This window comes from Cetorhinus maximus, chromosome 27, assembly GCF_964194155.1.
Source record: "Cetorhinus maximus chromosome 27, sCetMax3.hap1.1, whole genome shotgun sequence".
Classification (NCBI taxonomy): domain Eukaryota; kingdom Metazoa; phylum Chordata; class Chondrichthyes; order Lamniformes; family Cetorhinidae; genus Cetorhinus; species Cetorhinus maximus.
In genome coordinates, this window is record NC_135905.1 from 30,761,332 (window position 1) to 30,784,606 (window position 23,275).

A 23,275-nucleotide genomic window follows, 5' to 3' on the forward strand; every position below is an offset into this window, starting at 1 on the left:
AGAGTGCAGTGGATGCCGGGACGCTGAATAAATTTAAGGAGGAGATAGACAGATTTTTAATTAGTAACGGGTTGAATGGTTATGGGGAGAGGGCAGGAAATTGGAGTTGAGGCCGAAATGAGATCAGCCATGATCGTAATGAATGGCGGGGCAGGCTCGAGGGGCTGAATTGCCTATTTCAGCTCCTAGGTTCTTATGTTATGTTTAAAGAAAAACCATCTTAATGTGTCATAGCGTTCATATCATAGAATGCGATCCTGCAGAAGGGGGCCATACAGCCCATCATGGCCTGTGTCAGCGCTATGAAAGAGCAATCCAATTAGTTCCAGTCTCCTGCCCTTTCTGCATAACCCTGCAAGTTTTGCCAATGAAATTACTTATTGAATCTGCTCCTTTTCAGGCAGTGCATTCCAGATCATCACAACTTGCTACATTAAAAAGAATCTCACCTCTGGTTCTTTTGCCAATTAGCTTATGCTAGTCTACAAGAGGTTTAATTACACATACAAGCTACATATACCTACCAATTGATGTAACTAAGTACATTTTATAGCTGATGCAAACACTTCATAACCAGATACTGCAGGAAGAGAGCTGACAGAAAATGACACTTCATACTGAAAAAGATACTTCCAAAGAAAACAAGCACCAGCTGACTTTGAAAGAGGGAATGGAATCATGGTTTACAATTGAAAGTGGAATTTAATGTGAATTCAGCAGAATTGAAACTTGTTGAAAAATATGCATTCAAAAAATTCAATTCTAAGTGATCTTGCAAATGAAGCAAAATCAGCTAAGTAGGAGATCTATATATTCTGCAGCAAAAATAATTAGCATACTAGTCAAATTCAGACAGTCTCAAAATTTGCTCAGCAGCATCATTCCCAGGAGGATCCGCTGGAAAGTATAATGATTTATCTGTTTTCACTACCACTCATCCATACAAATTGCCGGGTGCTAGTCTACAACTCCTGATGCCCAGGGCCATTTATTCATCCAGTTGGACATTGACAGACATAACCAAACTGTACTGGGTAAGCTCATACATTCAAGCCCTCTTCAGTCAATGCAAATTAATACCGCCGCCCAATTCTACTTCGCACAACCATCCCACTGAAACACACAAGAAATTAGTCAAATCATTGTCAGAGGTAACTGTACATGAAGCAGCTTTCTGCTTTAAGAGTTATGGTACATATAATTCCCTAAGAGATTCAATGTTATCATCTGCCAATACAAAACGATACTGGCACCAAGGACAGCAACTTTCTTAACTGCATTTTGCCACTGGCGCTCATTTAGTTTGGATGGAGGGTCAGAAAGTTACACTACGCATTGGCATTTATACTGACCATCTTATCCCAGTTGCTCAATCGTTGAGCCACCTTGCAATACATCTATGACTCTGCTGGGATATGAATGACAGCTCTAGCATTGTCACTACGTGGATTCTGAAGCCACTCTCCTGTGGTCCAAACGAAACGAGTGCTTTGAGTCGATGCAATGATACGCTCCATATACCCTGCCCCATTCACACTATCAGCAGCAGTTGCCACCATTCAAGTATTTCCACTTCATACATGAGCCATCCTAATGGTCCAAGGTTGCCACTTGCACCCAACTGAAGAGATTGTGGGGCTTGATTTTTACTGTGATTTACATATCTTGAGAATAAAGGCAAACTCACTTCACACATGACCTGTGCAGCAAAACAGAAGATTCAAAACCCATCGCTCAGGGCAGAGTTCAAATTTACCACCCACCTGATGAAGTTGCTCTAACCACACTTGGTGAATGGTGCACAGATCTGGTCTTCTATATTACATAAAGACCTGGAAGCACTGGAGAAGGTGCCAAAAAGATTTACAAGGACAACACCACTATTCTCAAGAAAGGCTGAACAGGCTGGGGCACTTTTCTCTAGAGAAGCAATGTGATAAGAGGTCGTTATAACTTTGAGTGGACCTGATAGGGCAGGCAAAGAAATGTTCCCACTTGTGGGAAAACCAAAACTAGGGCCCATAAATTAACGATAGCCACTAATAAATCCAATCAGGAATTGGAATTGGTCACAATGTGCAACTTGCTGCCAGATAAGGGAAAAATGAATAGAAGGATATGATGACAGGCTAGGTGAAGTAAGGTGAGATAAGGCTCATGTTGCATATGAACACCAGCATAGACCTGTTGGGCCGAATGGCCTGTTTCTGTGCTATAAATTCTACATAATAATGCTAATCTAACAAATGACACAGCCCTTTGGAAGAGCATTGTGAATCAATATATATGTTACAAGAATGGGAGGTGTGGGAGCCTATATATATTTATATTAAGAACAAAAAGATACAATAATTCACTATAATGTCATTTCAGTTAGAACTAAAAATCATTCAACTATAAAATCAGGCATATTGCCAGGAACCATAACATCATCCAATTACCTCTAGTTCTAAATTCATAACTACAATTTTCAATTAGATTTAATTTCAATTGGTTCCCAGAGAGCTCTATAGATTTATCCAACAAGTATCAGAAGCACTAAGGCCACAAAGACATCTGGTTCTGCCTTCATTCTGTAAGAAGAACATAAATAGGAGCAGGAGTAGACCATATGGCCCATAGAGCCTGCTCCACCATTCAATATGAACATGGCTGATCTTAGGCTTAAACTCCACTTTCCCGCCCCTTCCCCATATCCCTCGATTCCCTCAGAGACCAAAGGCCTGTCTATCTCAGCCACAACCCTCTGTGGTAGAGAACTTCAAAAATTCCAAGTGAAGAAATTTCTCCTCGTCTCAGTCCTAAATGATCAGCCCCTTATCCTGAGACTATGTCCCCTTGTTCTCGATTCCCCAGTCAGAAGAAACAACGTCTCAGTGTCTACCCTGTCAAGCCCCTTCAGAATCTTGAATGTTTCAATGAGATCACCTCCCATGCTTCTAAACCACAGAGGATATAGACCCAATTTACTCAGCCTCTCATCCGAGGGACCAATTTAGTGAATATTCACTGTACCGCCTCCAATGCAAGTCTGTCCTTCCTTTAATATGGAGGCCAAAACTGCACACAGTACTCCAGGTGTGTTCTCTCTTTCTCCCCCCCCCACCAAAGCCCAATTGCAGTAAGACTTCTTATTCTTGTCCTCCAATCCCCTTGCAATAAAGGTGAACATGCCATTTGTTTTCCCAATTGCTTGTTGTATCTGCATGCTAACATTGGGTGTACTCATACAAGAAACACAAAAGTTCCTCTGAACACCTTTTAAAAAAGATTCTGCTTTTCTATTCTTACGACCAAAGCGAATAACCTCACATTTTCCCACATTCAACTCCATTTGCCATTTGTTGCTCACTTACTTAACCTGTTTGTGTCTCTTCACAGTCTCTGAGTCCTCCTCATAGCTTGGATTCTCACCTAGTTTTGTATCCTCAACAAACTTAAGATACTCTGTCTTTTCATCTTTATCACTAATATAGGGGGGAAAAATTCAGCCCATAAATTGTAAATAGCTGAGGCCCAGCATTGATCCTTGCTGTACTCCATGAGTCACAGGCTACCAACTTGAAAATGTTCCAATTATTCCTACTGTCTGCTTCCTGTCCGTTAACTAGTCCTCTATCCATGCGAATATATCACTCCCCAACACCATGAGCCTAATCTTATGTATTAACCTTTTGTGCGGTGCCTTATTGAATGCCTTTTGGAAATCCAAGTATACTACATCTACTGGTTCCCCTTTATCTACCCTAATAGTTGCATCAAAAAACTCTAATAAATTTGTCAAACAGGATTTCCCTTTCGTTGATTTGTTTTAATCATACTATGCTTTTCTAAGTGCATTAAGAATTGCTTAATAATAAATGCCAGCACTTTCCCGATGATTGATGTCAGGCTAACTGACCTGTTGTTCCATATTTTCTCTCTCCCTGCTTTCTCGAATAGCAGTGTTAATTTGCTAACTTCCAATCTGCTGGGACTGTTCCAAAATCTAGGGTATTTTGGAAAATAACAGCCTGTGCATCCACAATCTCTGCAGCTATCTCTTAGAACCTCAGGTCTGGGTTTTCAAAACTGTGGGTCATGACACTCAGTGGGGGTACGCAAGAAGGTTTTGGGGTCACGAGCTCCAAGGTAGCAATAGCAGCTGTAGTTCAGACTGAATGTTAACAGCTGCAAAGCTTCTAAATTCTTGCCCCTCTTTCTAATGGTGGGCATGGCCTAACGGACAGATCTCTGAGGCCTGATGGCTGCTGCAAAAAAATGCCTGGTGTTCATTTTTTAAAGAATGACCCTACATTTCCTACTATGCTCAAACACACCCCTCCCAACCCCTTCTCAACAATTCTCGTAGCCCCCTCAAATTTTTCACTCTGGGTTCACATTAGGTCAGGGGCATTAAAATGGAGTCACACCAAGAAAACGTTTGGAAAGCACTGCCCTAGGGTGTAGGCCATTAGATGCTGGGATTTTTTGAGCTTGTCCAGTACTACTTCTCTGCTGATATTAATTACCTTAATTCCCTCACTCTTATTATCCTCTAGGTTACCCTCTATTTCTAGTATGTAACTTGTGTCTTCTACTGTGAGGAGACACACAAAATATTTGTTCAATGTCTCTGCCACTTCCTCATTCTCCCTGATAATTTCTCCTATCTTTGCTTCTAAGGGACCAATGTTCACTAACTATTCTCTTCCTTTTTATTTACTTGCATAAGCTCTTACAATCTTTATTTATATGCCTGGCTAGTTTACTCTCATTCTACTTTTTTCCTTTTCAACTTTTTGATGGCCCTTTGCTGGTTTCTAAACCAGTTCCAATTCTCAGCCTTACTACTATTCCTTGCAACATTATAAGCCTCTTCCTTCAATCTAATACTATCCTTAACCTTCTTAATGCGCCATGGATGGATCTTTCTCAATTCAAAATATTCAACAAACAAACATTCCAATGGTTCTTTAAACATTTCCCATGGTTTATTTATCGCCATACCTTTATTCAACTTTCCCAAACAACTTTAGCCATCTCTCCCCTCACACTTGTGTAACTGGCTTTGTTTAAGATTTTTGTTTGCGATTGGAATATGTTGCCTTCAAATTTAAATGTGGATTTAAATCGTATAATGATCGCTCTTTCCCAGTGGATCTTCAATGATGACATTACTAATTAACTCTGCCTCATTTCACAATAGTAGATCTAAAGTAGCTTTATCCCTAGTTGGTTCCACAACATATTGCTCTAGGAAACTGTCACAAAAGCATTCTACAAACTCATCTTCCAGACCACTTTTGCGAATGTGATTGGCCCAGTCTCTATGAAGATTAAAGTCCACCAAAACTATTACATTGCCTTTGTTACAAGCTCCAATAATTTGTTGTTTAATTCTCTGTCCAATGCTATGACTACTGTTAGGGGCCCTGTAAACTACTCCCACCAGCATTTCTCGACCCTTGCTATTCCTAATCTGATACACCCATACTGATTCTACTTCCTGATTTTCTGAGCCAAGATCCTTTCTCACTAATGTCCTTAGGTCATCCTTTACTATCAGGGCTACCCTTACTCTTTTTCCATTCTGCCTGTCTTTTCAAAATATTTATTTCCTAACCTTGGTCACCTTGTAACCATGCTTCTGTAATGGCAATTACATCTAAACCATTCATCTCTATTTGTGACGCTAGTTCATCTAGCTTATTGCAGATGTTACGTGCATCCAGGTTAAGTGACTTCAATTTTATTTTTTTTTTTTACTACCATTCCCTGCATGGACCTTACTCTCTGTGCAGTATTACTGTCAAAATCTCTGTCCCTTCCTGTCTCAGACAGCTTGTCTTTTCCCACATCAATATATATTTTCCTACTGTCTCAACTTTTATCTTTGGGTTTCTAAACCTCCCTCCATCTGAACCCTCCACCCCCTCTTTCAGTTTAAAGGCACTTTCCCCTACACTGACCATATTTGTGGTGCATTTGTATGTTTGTACACTCTGTCCCTTCCTGTCACACTCTGCTTACCATTACCCATTTTGTTACCCTGCACTATTGGCTCGTCCTTTCTCTTTAACTTTCTAAACCTCCCCTCTCATGAACCCACTCACCCTCCAACACCTCCAACACCTCCCACCCACTATTCAGTTTAAAAGCACTCTAGATCTGACTCGCCAGGATATTCAGGCGATATTCATCCCAATGACACAGCTCCCTCTTTCCCCAGTACTGGTGCCACTCCCCCATGAATCAAAACTATTGTACTAGCTGACCTCATCATCACTAAAGGGAAAAAAACTTGCATTTATATAGTGCCTTTCACTACCACAGCAGGCACTCTGGGTAGGGATGTGATAAAACAGCTGTGGACCCTGCTCTAGCTCATTGCCTAGTGACCCTGGCCAAGTCCCACCTGTTTGGTCATAGGACAACCTCAGAATTGCCCACTGTCCTAATACCAGCCTGCTCACAGCTCAGAAATAAATAATGGATGTGTGGGTGAGAAACTGGTAGCAACATCTTCAAGAGGGAGAGAAGAAAACAGCAGAAGATTGTTTTAAAATTTCAATATACATTTTAAGGGAAGAGCAAGGTTGCAACTTTCTTTAACCTGCCGCCAGGAAGACAGAGAATACTGGGAGCTAAAGATAAGATAGAGACTATTGGAAGGTAAAGAGGAGATAAAGAAAGAAAATATAGGAAGATAGAGAATAATGGAAGATGGGAAACAGCGGAAGATTTTGGCAAAGGCACTGTCATCTTCCGACACCCACACACTGCACCCAGTTGTTGACATTGAGAAAAATTGTTTCCATGAACAGGAAGACAAATTCTTAACCATAACATCTCACCTTTCAGACAGTTACCCAAACTGCCTAGTGCTGCACTAGAGTTCAAGTCATCTCAAGGTTTTCTATAATACTGACTATGCCTCATATACTGACAGCCCCCACTGTCTGAAACGTGACCCACTGCTGGATGTACAAATTACACAAGTATTGCAGTAATTACACTCATTTCTGATCAACTGCACTGCCCAACAATACAGCTCTAATTTATTATAGAGGTTGGAGAAAACACATCTGATTAGGGACGTCTTGAGGTCAGTAGCTTGAGAAGAGTATAGAAACACAGAATACTTAGCTACTCGCTGCTTGGCTCACAGGCAATTTAGGAAGGGTCCTCAGGTTCTGCAGCTGTTAAGAGGCAGATACACAGAATGTCGGGGGGTATGCTCTTGGGGCTGTTCCCGCTGTGCTGACATAACTTCAGCAGAAGTGCGGCGGGAATCCTATCCGACAATGGAGCACAAACAGCTTCAAGGAAACTCCTGGGCCATCAGTGATGAACCATTAGAAGTAGAAAAATGAGGTTATGTTTGAGCCAATCGGCTTTTAGACACATCATGCACTCGCCACTCCCTACAGACATCGTATATATCTTACATGGTATACACATATAGATACTATAAAGAAATAAAACTATACACCTAGTGAAATACAAAGGAACATACTCAACCAAACATCTTCCAGCTCAAATGTAATTTCCACAGTGAAGACAGGAGCTTAATAAGGGAATTAAGTAGCACTGGTATAATTTTTCACATAGAGACACCAAGTCAGAAATCAAACCCTACTTTTTAAAATTGCTGCTTTAACAGCCAAATTATTCTAATTACCCCTCTTTTTCCAAATGTAGATTAGGTTACTTTGAGAATCTTCTCCCATTACCTTTGAAAGGACCCCATTGATTGACACCATACAGTTTCCACAAGCCAAAAAAAAGGCAATAAGAAATGTTACTTTTACTTCAAAGGCTATGGTACAATTGTGGTTGAAAATGAGTACTTTCAATTACACTGAACTAGAAGAGCATTGCAATCAGAATCCGAAAAAGTAAACATGTTATGCAAAGGAAAAAGCAGATTTCCTTAGTCAGTCTGAAACTACAAATTTGTACGTTAATTTCAAAGTTCCAAGTTCAGGAATCAATCTGAAACTTTGAAGGCATTTCTCAAATTGACTGTAATATGGAACAGTCGTGTGTGGCATTCCTCAGTCTAAGTCAGAGAACATACTGTTTTTGAACTATATACAAGTGCACAGACAGCTTACAACAATAAAAACAGACAGTTTGGATCAGCTAGATACAAATAGCACTTACCCTCCACTTGAGCAGTCTGGCCAAAGCAGGTCAATGTGGGCCAGGAATAAAAACCACAACAGGCCAAAGCAGCAAGTAAACCAGCAGTGGGTAGGATTCTGAGCGGACAGGGCAGGACACAAAGATGAATAAAATCACATACATTCTGATGTGCTGTCCAAGAGGCTGACTGACAGCAAGCTTGCAGCTAACTGCAATGCCCAGCCCCAAGAAAGGATTGATTCTCAAGACCAAGGGCTTGGCAATTTTATGGGCAAGTTCTAATTTGCTGTAAATTATTTATGTTCCTATCTGTTTGTTCTAAACTGTATTTTTCTGCTGGATTGTATGGAATTAAAAAAGTGAACAATTAAAAAAAAACAATTTAATTATCTATTCCTTTTCTGAAGTCTGAATTTGCTTAAAACATACTGTTTTGTTGGGTAGTTTTCGAATATTGTGATTTGTGGTTTTCAATCCTGCTAATTATGGTGCTCAGAGATCCTTGGCACTTCTTAAAGTGCAGCGATCCTGGTGCCACCAGCAATGCTGAAGGCCTCATATTTGTTTGGAGGGTGTTGGCTACAGAACGTTGTCTCTTAAAGAAGTCTTTGTAGTTTTCAGTAGGATAACTAAGTCTATGTTAACAAGTAGAACTAGTTACCCATGTGCAGTAAAGGGTGCAGGTTAGGAGCTATCACCATACTTAGGTCTTTATACATGTCTGCCCAACACCACGCTGACCCCTGGGTCTGGGTCATGTGCCGCCTTACATCAATGTGTGGGCAATACTGTACTCAGTCTCACATTAACCCTGTATGTGCCAGATCCTTATACTAGAGGATTCATGTGCTACTCAATGCTTATTAGGTATGGAACTCCAAAGATAGCAAATCAACATCAATAAATATCTAGGCCAGGATGATAAGTGACTTGGAGAATTTTTTCCCCCCCACCATTTTCAATACATTTATATCTTGTAAAGAGAAATATTCAAAGAGAATAACAAAAAAATAATATTTTTTTTAATGTCCCAATGATTTTTCTCCAGGGTCGCACAGAGCAGGGTCCTAGAGACTGATCTTCAATTCCTGGCCAATCCTGGAGGGTTGGCAACCCTTTAAACAAAAGGTGCATGGGATTTATAATACTGATAATATTTAGAATATTAACAGTAAAGGTGCATTCTTGCCCAGAATCCATCCCCAAACTCACCCCAAAAAACCCCAAAATTCCTGTTATTCTAAAGTGCAGGTATGGTACTTCACAAAAACACTTGGGTAGCCACAGTCTTTTTTGTAAATTAAGGTAAATCAAATTAAGCCCCAACTGGCTCCATGTAAACTCCCAGTCAATAGTTTCTGTGGCATTAGGAATTCACACGAAGCAGAGGTAACAGTGTAGTCAACAATATTATAGCACATACTTCACTAGCATGAACCTGTACAATTCAGGTAGATCTTTTACAGTCTCAGGCCCTCAGCTCTGGAATTTCCTCCCTAAACCTCTCCGCCTTGAAGACACACCTTAAAATCTACCACTTCAACCAATCTTTTGGTCGTCTAGCCTTATATCACCTCATGTGGCTGGACGTCAGATTTTGTCTGATAACGCAAAGTGCCTTGGAATGTTTTACCATGTCAAAAGGTGCTACACAAATGCATGTTTTATTGTTGTAAGGTATTCCAGTATAAGACAAGGACAGTCACTTCAACCAATTCAGTTCAGGTATTTGTTTCAATATAAACAAAAGAGTTCAGTGAAGCAGGAACATGCAGTTAATAACATTCCACCAAAGAATGTCTCAGCTCACTCAAGCCAGCAGTCTCAAATCTGAAGTTGCCCATTGTGAATCGTGCAGTCCAGAACAGAACATGGTACGGACTCTGCACAATTCTGCTTCAAGTCCAATGACTCCACCCTCCCCCAAAGGTTCCAAAGCTGTCAGTCAAAAGTAACCACATTGCCAGGAGCAGAGGCTTGTCATTGCCATTACAGGTTATCAAGTGGTTGCAGTACTCCAGCAATGTTGATGCCAAGCTAGTGCATTTTGTATGCCCCACTAGCTGTCAGGAAGCTGCTTGTTTAGACAAAAAGCCACAAAAACCACAAAACTGAAAAAGCACACATGCAAACACCCACAGCAAGGGTTTTCCTTATACTGATAATGCAAAGAGGTTGCTAATGTTCACAGAAGTTCCACACTTCCTGGGCTCGAGAGGCACATACAGGAGGTGCCAGGAATGGGAGACTTGGAGATCTTCATTATCCAGCCCCCCACTTCCTACTTTCTCCACTCCTCTACTGAAGAGGCCAACTCTTAGAGCTACTCAGATATCACTCCCAAGTGATTGAGCTTCATGTGAAAGATCACACACTGCGCATTAAGAGGGCTGCTATTGAACTCTGGAGGGCTGAATCCAATTCTGTTCATTCCTTCTGTACATAATGTACTCCAATAGGCAGTGGGATTCCTTGCTGACTGAAGCCAAATTAAATGCTAGCGTTCGTCCCACCCAAGATCAGCGCACTTTAGGACAATCTGAGGCTTTGTAGTTAAGTGAATTAAATTACTTTGGGGTCTTAATTATGGTTATTGAGTGGATGGGCCTATATTCTGTAAAGTTTAGAAGAACGAGGGGGGGATTTCATTGAAACAAATTTTCACAGGCTCGAGAGGATAGATGCCAAGAAGCTATTTCACCTAGAAAACAGTCTAGAGCTAATGGTCACAGTCTCAGACAAAGGTCTCAGCCATTTGAGACTAAGGTGAAAAATTTCTTCACTCAGAGGGTTATGAATCTTTGGAATTCTCTGGCCCAGACATTGTGGATATTCAGTCGTTGAGTAAATTCAAGATAAAATCGATAGATTCTCCAAGTGCCCAAAAGTCTAATGATTATGGGGATAGGGCAGGAAAATTAAGTTGAAGGTAGAAGTTCAGCCATGATCTTACTGACTGGCATAGCCTCCTCCGGCGCGCCCTGCTCCGGCACACCCTCCTCCGGCGCGCCCTCCTCCGGCGCGCCCTGCTCCGGCGCGCCCTCCTCCGGCGCGCCCTCCTCCGGCGCGCCCTCCTCCGGCGCGCCCTCTTCCGGCGCGCCCTGCTCCGGCGCGCCATCCTCTGGCGCGCCATCCTCCGCCGCGCCCTCCTCCGGCGCGCCCTCTTCCGGCGCGCCCTCCTCCGGCGCGCCCTCCTCCGGCGCGCCCTCCTCCTGTACGCCCTGCTCCGGCGCGCCATCCTCTGGCGCGCCCTCCTCCGGCGCGCCCTGCTCCGGCGCGCCATCCTCCAGCGCGCCATCCTCCGCCGCGCCCTCCTCCGGCGTGCCCTCTTCCGGCGCGCCCTCCTCCGGCGCACCCTCCTCCGGCACGCCCTCCTCCGGCACGCCCTCCTCCGGCACGCCCTCCTCCGGCACGCCCTCCTCCGGCGCGCCCTCCTCCGGCACGCCCTCCTCTGGCACGCCCTCCTCCGGCATGCCCTGCTCCGGCACCTATTTCTTATGTTCGATATTGGAAAAAGCATACCTATAGAGATTCCCAGAATGGCACGATCTCACCAGGAATCCAGGGTATAGTTCAGTTGTTCTGGTGAACAAACACCGCTGGATGCAGAACCTGTTAATGCTGGGTCAGGGGCAGGGAGAAGGGAGGAAACTTTGTTTTTCTAATAATCAACCATGAAGTGGGAATATTTAAAAGAAAACTATAATTCGCTGTTCATTCACTGAGTAAAGGGGGAATTTGGAGTCAGTCTTTCTTTAACATTGGGTTTTGTGAATAAGCCTGAGAGCCCTTTTCCTTCCCTTTCCCTGGTGGAAACCAGTTCTTGTATATACTTAAGAATAATGCCCTAAACTTTACTCAATTAGTAATAGCTGCTCTCACTTACAACTCGAGCATGCACTTCATTGTGAAGGATTGCAACATTAACAAGGTCAAGGGAAGTTTTAATGAAAGGAGTCCTCAAAACACATCTTTAAAGTAGCCAACAGTATTAACTTCTGCTAACCATATATTAGTAATGAGTAGTGCAGGAGACTGAGTGTCAAAAGCTAGAGCAAAATGGTTGCCTCACTGGGCCATCTGGTACATGTGACCAAAACGAAAACTAGTAAATCCCTTCTCTGAATTAGCAGAATAAAAGCTAATTTTACAAAAGCTACATAATTACAGTTTCTGGTTACAGATCCTGTGTCAGGAGATTCTCCACACCCAGCTGTGCCATCACTAAAACTCTTTCGAGTTATCAACAGTCACAGATTGCAACTCTTTTGAGTACAATCACAGTTCTTGTTTTCCAGGAGTGGGACATGAACCCACAACCCTCTGATTCAAAGGCGAGGGTGCTAAAACGTGCATTTAATAACAGGCATTCAAGATTAGGGATGAATTGTTTACGCTGACAGGAAGGCTGGCAGCCAGGGGGGCACAGGTTTAAGGTGACTGGCAGAAGAAACTGTAGGGAAATGCAAATGGTTATCCTCTGAAATACATGCCCTGAAAGGGTGGCAAAAGCAGATTCAATAGTAACTCTCTGAAGGGAATTAGATATCGATTCAAAAAGGAAAGAGCAGTGCTGTGGGACTAATAGCAAAGGCATAATAGGCTGAAGGGCCTCCTCCTTTGATGTATGATTGTACAAGAGGATGGGAAGAAATGATACTTGGTTATGGAGAGTGAGAGCGAGAGCGAGAGAGCGCGCGACACAAATTCAAGAAAATATGAACAAAAGATTGCAAAAGGAGCCCATGGTAATCACTGTACAGCCCTGAATTTTTTAAAAAATCTTCATTTTGAAAAGGTTAAAAATGAAAACTAATAATGGGAGCTGTGAGGTTGAAACATTTTTAATTGCATAAATATATTAGAGACCTCCAATTTCCAGCGCCCTGTGCTAATTTATATTTTAATCATTTCACCCATGCATTAAAATAAGTCCGGAGTTGGACAGCTTCTATTTAGCTGGTAATCCATTAGTGACCCTAGCGAGATTATTAGGCATCAGGCAATTTCTCCTGTGAGGGGAAAACGCGAGCATCTGTGAACTGGCACAACTCAGCCTCCTGGCTGCAAGCAGGGTGATTCAGGAGAGGAGACAGGAATTAAATTGAAGAGAAAGTTGGAAAAATCAACAATCACTTGTCATCTGACTTTCACAGCACATTGCAGCTCCCAAAAGGAGTAAATCTCCACAAATCTACACAGATGCATACTTAGCAATCAGCCCAAATTACTGCTGTCTTTGTGCTACACTGCAGAGCATGCTGCATAGCAGACAAACCCAAAGTTATACCACACTCAGCTCTCCACATGCACCTTTTGGCCACATGTATAGTGTTCCCTCCACATCTTTTATCACAAATACGGCTTTAGTCATTAATACCAGAGGTTTAACTTCCTAGCTGGCTTTCATTTGATCCGTACATTCCTTCCCATCCATGCTGGTTGTAATTTATTGACGTCTTATGAATATGAAATTTAAGCTTATATATCATATATAAAATGAGACAGAGAACATGAACCAGTAAATTTAACTTGACAAACAGAAAGAATTTGAATATTACTGGAAGGAGAAGCATATTGTCAAAGCTTTTCATCTTGCACTCATTAGGATAAATGCAAGAATGCCAAATTTCAAATGATCACAACAATTTACACTACAGGAGGAAAGGGTGCTGATTGGTTGGCAAGTCAACTCTGACTGGCTGAGGCATTGCCATGGAGAAAGCAATGGGGAACTACAGGCTCCTCAAGATCCTGGGTAATTGAAAAAAGGTGAAAGGCTTGAACATATTCCTTATATTTGCAGAGAACAGATCTCTGTTTATAAGTGTATGTCACTTTGAGCAAGTGTAAATAAGCCACATTACGAGCTCAACTGATTATCTTGAATTTGTTGTTAGTGTAGCTATTAGCACTCTCAGGATTGTTCAGCAAGTGCTGCCCTATCGCATCTAACAGCAGATGTTTTGTTTTGGGGTTTGTAAGCCTGGGCTGTTGAGCATAGTCTGTGCTCTGTCTATTTCAACCAACCAATGTAACATGCTGCTTGATTCAATCAGGCAATTGTTGGGATGTACATGTCAACAAATCAGTATCCTTTTCTCCTGTAGTATAAATTGATATTGTTTGAACTTTGACATTCTTGCATTTGTCTTGACGAGTGCAAGATGAAAAGCTTTAGCAACATGTCTCTCTTTTTAGCAATATTCAAACAGAAAGGAGATAAATAGTGGGTTTCCAATTCATCACTCCTTTCAAGGGTGTCACACCTCAAGAAGACATACTTCTGTAGGGCAAAAATAAGTGTTTATTTTAACTAAGTATCTGATCAAATGCAAACAGGTCAAAAAGTAATAGAATACCCACGAGGAACCGGTGGAAAACCAATCAAAGGCCTCAAATTTAGCTTCAAGCTCCCAGTCACTTATCAAACACTACAAAAATTATCTATTCAAACTCTACAGAGTTTCCTGCCAACATTTTGCTTGTGCACCTAGCATATCGTTCTTAACACAGCACTTTCCAAAATGGAAAACAAAATACAGCGTTGCAGAAATTCTAAATGCCATTGTGAACAAGCACCACATTGTAGGAGGGCAGTGAAGCTATACTCGCAGAACGATAGAATGCAAGGACCAGAGGATTCCAGCTTCTGTACAGATATTACAATGAGTGACATTTTAACTCTTTCAAAAGCCATTCAAGTGCACAGAGTTAAAATCAGGCCCATTGTGCCTGACAGAGAGAGAGAGAGAGAGATTGAGTGGGAAAGAGAGGGAGATGTAGTAGAGATAATGTATGCATAACTGACACAAGATCTCAGTGATTGACTGCATAATTCAAACTCTACAATGTTACAATTGACAATATATATGCATATATTACAGTACCATACAAAGACATCAAACACACCAACTAAAATCTTCATGGCTGGTACATGGAGCAGGAAACTAAAATTAAAACCATTTATATTTGTGAACAGTAGCACAACAAGTAGGAAGTGATTTTGTTGCTATAATCTAATCTCAGATTTCGGTTCAACGTGTCTGTGATTTAGGACACAATGTGAAAGCTCTTGATTAATTACTGCCAAGACACTGCTCATAATAGGAATCAGGAGCTACTTTTCCAAAACGATCCTGGGGATCTGAACGTCACTTTCAAGCAAAAAACATTGAGAAATTCAGGCTGTTTAACTTCTCCACAGACTTTCAAAAGATTTTGGATGTGAGTAAAATACCCATGATTTGAATTTGTTCCACTGCATTAAGTTATGGTATACATAATCAATTTGAAGTTAGTTTTATGTGACAAAATCCTTAGATTCAGAACAAAAAGCAAATTAGAAATTATTTTGCCCCTTCAGCGACACATTTATCACAAGTCCTGGCCAATGACGATTTACTACACCTTTTAACAGAAAAGGGTCGTTTTCTAAGTTATAAAATGCGGCAGTCATTACTTGTGGCCACTTAACTGGATATTTGCGCAGGTAGCAGTTTTACATAAACCTCCTGCATTTACTCCATTTTAGTACTTGGCAAATTTCAAAAACTGCATATAAACAAAATAACAGCTGATTTTCACAGGGCAGTTTTGTCTGTGAAGTGCCTTGCTTATGCCAAAGATGCATCATAAATTAACATTGTAAAAAGTAATTTTAATAAGCAAAAGGGTTTTTTTAATGCACAAAAACTGCATCGCAGCAAGTTCTCCAGTGAAGGAAACTCCCCAATCCTGCTCTTTTCATCTTGTTAATGCACATTAACAAACAGAAATGCAAGAGGCGATTAGCACAGCAAACTGCATTGGCCAGCATAAGGTAATTTTTGTATGGAAATTTGTATTCCTCATTTTCAATTGAGGAGAAGGCCACCTACAGGACTGCCTCCTACCTTTTCAACTTAAGGATATATAATGCATTCTGAACCATAGCACTCTGTATTCAATGAGTACTGATTAAAGGTCATCAGCCTGAAACATTAGTTGTTTCTCTCTCCCAAGATGCTGCATGACCCACTGTGTGTATCCAGCATTTTCTATATTTATTGCATATTCAAAACGGGTGGTTAAAGAACATTGCAATAGAACACTGTTTGAATCCCACTGCAAATATCGTTCAATGCGGAAACCCTTCTCTACCCCTGAAGGCTGGAGATGCTCAGACACTGAGTATATTCAAGATAGAGGCCATAGATTTTTGGGTATTAAAGGAATTAAGGGATATGGGGATAGTGTAGGAAGGTGTAGTTGAAACAGGAGATCAGCCATGATCTTACTGAAAAGTGGAACAGGCTCAAAGGGCCACCTGGCTTACTGAGACTTTTATTTTTCATGTTCTCTAAGTGCAATGGTCATTGTAAAATTCAGTTGTGAACTCAATGTCGTCAAAATGCAACTTTTGTATCACCCCACAGAGGCACATTTCCCAATATAACCTAGATGAGCAGAAGCTCACATCCACAGCACAGGGGACTGATACCCACTGTGATTCCAATTCTTGCACACCTACACTTTTGCCATTTTTTAAAGATAAACCTTTCCATTTATATTGTGCCTTTCAGAAGACCCCAAAGCGCTTCACAACAAACTACTTTGAAGAGCAATCACTATTGTTATTAGAACAAATGCAGCTACCTACTTATGCAAAGTGTAGTGTAACACAGTTCTGTAAACAGCAGAGAGATGAATGACCAATTCATCATATTTTGGTAGTGTTGGTTGACATATGAATGTTGGCCGGAACATGCTCATTTTTCTTCAACACCCACCTTTACGTACAGATGTCAGAAAGTCAGCATCTTTGAAAATGCAACACTCCTTCAGTATTGCACAAAAGTCATCAGCCTAAATTACATGCTCAAGCTTCTGGAGGCCAAGGTAAAGGCTCCCTGCTCTGGATTAAAAGCCATGGTCAACAGCGGAACCTGGAAGTTTTCAGTGGTGATGGCAGGAGAGCTAGAACCTTGAGGGACAGTGGCTGCAGGATCCTTCAGGAAGTTGACTGGTGTTTCCTTTAAGCACACGTGAAGAAGGCAACAGGAAATCACCCCATGTCTTCTTTTCCATAGTCATATTCCTCATTGAAATTGAAAATGGGAGGTTTCTACGAGCAACTGACAAGGAATGCACCGGTGTGGAGAACGGAGGAGAGGACCTGCCCTTTAGGCAGATCACTACCTTTACTTCTGGAGTCCTGCCTCAATGGCAAACACCAATCTTCAGACAGCTAATGCTGCTGAATTCAAATCACTTCATAAAAATGCAAAAGGATACACTCTATATATACACATGGTACATGCATGCACTTACACTGAGATTAACAAGTCTTTCCTTACCAACAGATAAATACCATAACATTAAGGGGAGGTTTTAGACAGATATTTTGCTGGTACTGATAGTGAGGAAGTGTTTCCACTCACAGGAGGATCAGTAACCAGAGGACACAGATTTAAGATAATTGACACAAATAATCCAGAAGGGAAATGAGCTGAGTATTTTTCTGCAGTGAGTTATTCTGATCAGGATCACACTACCTGAAAGTGTTATGGAAGCAGATTCAATAGCAACATGAAAAGGGAATTGGATAAATGCTCGAAAAGGTCTCCTTTACATTGGGGGGACCAAACGCAGACTGGGTGAGTGTTTCTGGAACATCTTCATTCATTCTGCAAGCATGACCCTGAGCTTCCTGTCATTTGTCTACTTAATTCTCCACCTTGCTCCCACTCTGACCTCTCTGTCCTTGGCCTGCTGCAGTGTTCCAATGAAGTTCAATACAAGCTCAAGGAATAGTGCCTCATCTTTCAACTCGGCACTCCACAGCCTTCTGGACTCAACATTGAGATCAACAATTTTAGATCATAACCTCTGCCTCCACCTTGTCTTATTTCTTTCCTTACTTTGCATTTGGACAGCTGCTATCCAGCCATTCACACCTCAACTGGACATACATTTTGTTTCTTTGCTTTATCCATTACCAAGAAACCTCCTGTCATTTAATCTCTTCTGTCCTCCACTCTATCACAAATCTTCCCTGTTGTTCTCCCCCTCCCCACCACCACAACCCCTTTCACTTGCTCAAAACCTATTACTTTTCTATCTTTCCTCAATTCTGATGAAAGGTCAACATTGAGCTGAAACATTAGCTCTGTTTCTCTCCGGAGATGCTGCCTGACCTACTGAGTATTTCCAGCATCTTCTGTTTATACTTTAAAAGGAGAAATGTGCAGGGTGGTAGGAAAAGAGCAGGGGGTGGGTGGGAAATGGGACTAATTGGATAGCTTGTTCAAAGAGACAGTACCAACACTATGGGCTGAATAGCCTCCCACTGTATTAAGCACCATATACCACTCTGTATCAGTGTGATGGGGAGATGTTACTGTACCTGGTGCATAATGTCAAGGACCATGCTGCTACTGCTAAACACAGCCTAAAACATGAGCCACGGTTTGCTATTGCCATGCATGTTCCTGCAGTTAATGGACCTTTTCTGTTGACCAACTTAAACAAGGTCATTGTAATATGGGCTCCAGTCTATCAACTTCACAAAAAAGTAAATCTAGTTTAGCAAGAAACTTCCTGGTGTATGTTATGATGCCCTTAAACATCCCCAAATCTTCAGAAGCTTTTTACTGAAAGACAAAATGAAACCAAATGTAGTGTGGAAATCTGAATAAAACTATTATGAAAAAAATTAAGTAAATAAAGAGAGAGAGAGATACTTTGCCACCTAATGCTGCATTCAACTGTGACTGATATCTTGGCCGGTATTTATCCCCCAACCAACATCACTAAAGCAGATTATGTGGATATTATCACATAGCTGCTTGTGGGAGCTTGCTGTACACAAATTGGCTGCCAGGTTTAAAACAGTGGCCACATTTCAAAAAGGACGAGATTGCCAGTAAAGCATTTCGGGGTTGCCTGAGGTACTGAAAGGCGCTATATAAATGCAAGTCTTGCTTAAAGATTTCTACTCCCGACCTGTGTAAGTCCCAGGGAAAAGCAAGAATCATCTGTAAACATGCTATGTTCAAACACTTCAATATTTTCAGGAACCTATAGGACATGGACATACAAAAGGAGCTGAGTTTTGTTTATCTTCTAACAGACCACACAGTTATTTAACAATATGTAATCTGCCCACTGCAATGTAACCAACCTTGTGAACACATAACGGAAAGCAACATTAAAATTGCCCCGATAATTACTGTAACCCTGATGGCTACTAATATACTTTTGACAAAAAACTTTAAATATAGCACGAATATTTATGGTTCTGCTCTGAATAAATAAAGTTAACGGAAATAACCTGTGTTAGAATCTTTACACGTCTTCAATCAACTGCCTGGCTCAAAAAAGACACTCTCTTGGCAAACGGATAATGATCTGCGCTTATCAAGCTTAACGGCTTCCCCTTTCGCGAATAAGATACACCGCTGCTGGAACTAGAGGCATCTCTGCTGAGAATGCGGGTCCGAACTTACTACTGCTTTGATAGCAGAAGCTCACCCTTTGAGTAAGAGATTCAGCGGCGAATACCCCCTCCGCTTCCAGTCCCCCCTTCCCAGAGAAGGCTGCGGGAGTAAAGAGAGAGGGAGAGAGAGGGAGAGAGTCACCCCAGCACACGAGGCAGCTTTTGTCATTGATGATGATGATGATGCTGGGGAGACGATACATTTCAGGGTAATTACACTGCGTTTCTTGCGGGCTTGTTTATGGGAAAGGGGACAGCGGAGCCAGGCGAAACTTACAAGGCTCACATTGTGTCAATATCACCAGGGAGGCAAAAAAAAAGCCTTTTGAAATCAACAAGAAGCAGAAATGCTGTTTGACTGTCCAACGTAAGATGCTTTAAAGCCTGGGATGATGCAAAAAGTTTTTTTTTAAAGAATCCCCTACATTCTAGTCTATTCTACTGAGCAAATATCTCTTTATTTCACTGATCTAAGCGCTGGGCAAAATTTCTAGTGCAACCTGCACAGTTTGAAATTCAGCTGTTAAACTCCATGTAAAGTCAGTCCAGGGGATACAATCTGTAGCTGTTACAATGTAACCCGGGCCTGTTGATACATTAAAACCCAGCGCAAGAAACCACTTCAACACCAGCATTTCTGCTCATTAAGTTTTTCTGCCCTCAGCGTTGAACATACCTGCCCCCTCCCCGCCTTTTCTTGCAGCTCTGGCCAGTCCAAGTCGGCAGAGGGGTCCGGGCCACCGAGGAGGAGATTGCAGCGGATCTGCCTTCCTTTAACATCAATATATCATCTTTAAACAGCCGGAGTAAACAGCGCCTGGTCCGCAAGCCCTGCTCAGCTTCAGGAAGACGCCATAGCCGGAGAATAGCTACATTGAAGCCAGACGTGGCGCCGACCATTCACCAGCAAATAATGAGGGGGGGGTTCGGATGATGAGGCAGAGAGTGTTGGAGGGACAGTAGATCAGAGACGTGGGCTGCCAAGAGCTTCGGATGGAGGGAATAATCTGCAAGCACCAATGGGAGCTGAGTGGAAGGGGTGATCTCTGATGTATTCTGCTGGGATGTAGGAAGAGTCTTCCAGATCCCACCCCCCCCCCCCGGCGGCTGATGGTCGGGCTCTGAATCGTAGGCTCACACGGATGTGTATCAGAATGCTGCAGCAGGCGGACCAGCCAGAGCCCAGGAGGGCAGCACGGGGAATGTACCCTGTCTGTCCCGGGTTAGAGCAGGGGGGGAATGTACCTTGTCTGTCCCGGGTTAGAGCAGGGGGGGAATGTACCCTGTCTGTCCCGGGTTAGAGCAGGGGGGGAATGTACCCTGTCTGTCCCGGGTTAGAGCAGGGGGGGAATGTACCCTGTCTGTCCCGGGTTAGAGCAGGGGGGGAATGTACCCTGTCTGTCCCGGGTTAGAGCAGGGGGGGAATGTACCCTGTCTGTCCCGGGTTAAAGCGGGCGGGGGGAATGTACCCTGTCTGTCCCGGGTTAAAGCAAAGGTGAATCAAAGTCTCTGTCCGTCCCGGATTAAAGCAGCATCTAGCACCGGGCTTGTAAATATCATAGGATGGTTCCAGCGCAGAAGGAGGCTGCCTAGCCTGTCATGTCTGCTAGCCCTCTGCAGGAGCCATTTACCTAGAGCAACTCGTCATCTTTCTCCCCGTAACCCTGCACGTTCCTCCTTTTGAGTGCTTTGACTGACCCTGTCTCCACCACACTGTCAGGCAATGCATTCCGAATCCTAACCACTAGCTGAGTGAAAAACATTTTTCCTCATGTTGCCATTGCTTCTTTTGCTATAATCACCTTAAATCGATGGCCTCTGGTTCACAATCCTTCCACCAGTGGGAACAGTTTCTCTCCACCTACTCTGTCCAGACCCCTCATGAGTTTGAAGCAAATCGCTGCTCAACTTCTCGTCTCCAAGGAGAACATTCTCAACTTCTCCAGTCTATCTACATCATTGAAGTTTCTCATCTCCGGACTATGTTCGAACATTATAGTTTTGCCAATATTTCCCAATAGACATTTATATTTTTAAGCTTATAGACTATGAGGGCTGGTAAATGATGATTTGGGAGTAACTAAAGTGCATCCACTTGTAAACGAGAGCAAAAATGTAGTCTCAATACGTGGAGGGGTTTAAAATCCAGTTCTCGAGCGGACCTGCAGGCTTCTTACTCTGTCCAGTGATGGGATCATTCCCTGATCAGTTCAGCAATGTAAAGGGTGATGGTTCCTGTATCCTTTCCTGCTTCTCTGACTCTGTTAGAGCTTGTGCCCTGGTTGCTCCAGATCAGATTGTGAAATTGGGCGGGATTGGGCAATACCAGCAATGTGGGTGAACAGCGAAACAAAGCGTCCAAACTCATCTCCAGGTGATGCATCTGTAAATTTGATAAAAAAAATGGGGGTGTGCGGAATATTCACTAACAAGTGAGTTCTTGTGGGATGCAAGACTTGGTCTCTTTACCCATAAACATCACCTTGTTGTCCCATCTGGCAAGTTCCCAAGAAGGAATTACTGCCCCCTTCACAAATGCAGGTGATCAGTCTGTGATTTGAGTTCATTTCAATCACATCTATTGGTGTAACTTTTCTCTTCCATGCTGCCCCTGGCCCTGACCCCACATTTCCATATCCGTCAGCAACAGTCTCACCTCCTAGTCAGAAGGTGGTGGTGGGTGGGAGTCCCAGCTCCAGAAACTGGCTCTCTCAATCTAGGCTGACACTCACAGGAAACTCCTGAGGGAGTGCTGCACTGTCAGCGATGACCTGTCTCACCTCACAAGCCGAAGTAAAGCATTCCATAGGGTACTATTTGAAGAAGAGTGGGGAAGTTTTCTTGGTATCCTGGCCAACGTTATCCCTCAAACAACATTAGTGAACCAGATTGTTTGGTCATTTATCTCATTGCTGAATGTGGGATCTTGCTGTGTGCAAATTGGTTTCCACCCTGACTATACTTCAAAAAGCAATTTATCAGCTCTAAAAAGCTATAGGGCACCCTGCGGTGCTGTATATTGTCACAGAGCCAAAATCTTGGACCTCCCTACCTAACAGCATTGTGAGAGTGTGGTTCAAGAAGATGGCCCACAACCACCCCCTTAAGGGCAACTAGGATCGGGCATTGGATGCCGATCTAACTTATGTTTCATAGTTGAAAACTTGATACTAACAAATAAATGCAACTTCTTTCTTAATTGCGCATTTTGCATTTTCGTCATATGGGGACATGACCTCTGTACCATCCAGGCTTCCAAAAGGGGATATGAGAAAATTCTGGTCACCAACTTCCCCTTTATTAGTCTGTTTTGAGCTGGAGATAGGAGGCACTTCTCACAGGACGTGGCAGGAGAACTAAACAGCCAGCTTCACAGAAATATCCTAAACATGTGGGTTGGAATCTGGGGCTTTCTGCAAAATGATAAGTTCAGAGCATCTCACTGTTCAACTTGTTTTCCCTTTATTCTTTAATGGGATGTGAGTGTGTTGCCCATCCCTAATTGCCCTTGAATGGTGTGGCTTGCTAGACCATTTCAGAGGGCAGTTAAGAGTCAACCACATTGCTGTGGGTCTGGAGTCACATATAGGCCAGACCAAGTAAGGATGGCAGACTTCCTTCCCTAAAAGATGTTAGTGAACCAGATGGGTTTTTTTTTTACAACAA

General features: G+C 42.5%; 1 protein-coding gene across 1 annotated transcript in view; it reads right to left on the bottom strand.

Annotated features, from left to right (window-relative positions):
* The window catches only part of ndst2a (N-deacetylase/N-sulfotransferase (heparan glucosaminyl) 2a), a 494,353-nt gene extending 473,877 nt beyond the window's left edge, over positions 1 to 20,476 (bottom strand). The window contains exon 1 of the mRNA XM_078531006.1: positions 20,286 to 20,476. The gene's annotated coding sequence lies outside the window, so the exon portion shown is untranslated. The remainder of the gene's footprint in view (positions 1 to 20,285) is intronic.
* Between the last annotated feature and the right edge of the window lie 2,799 nt (positions 20,477 to 23,275).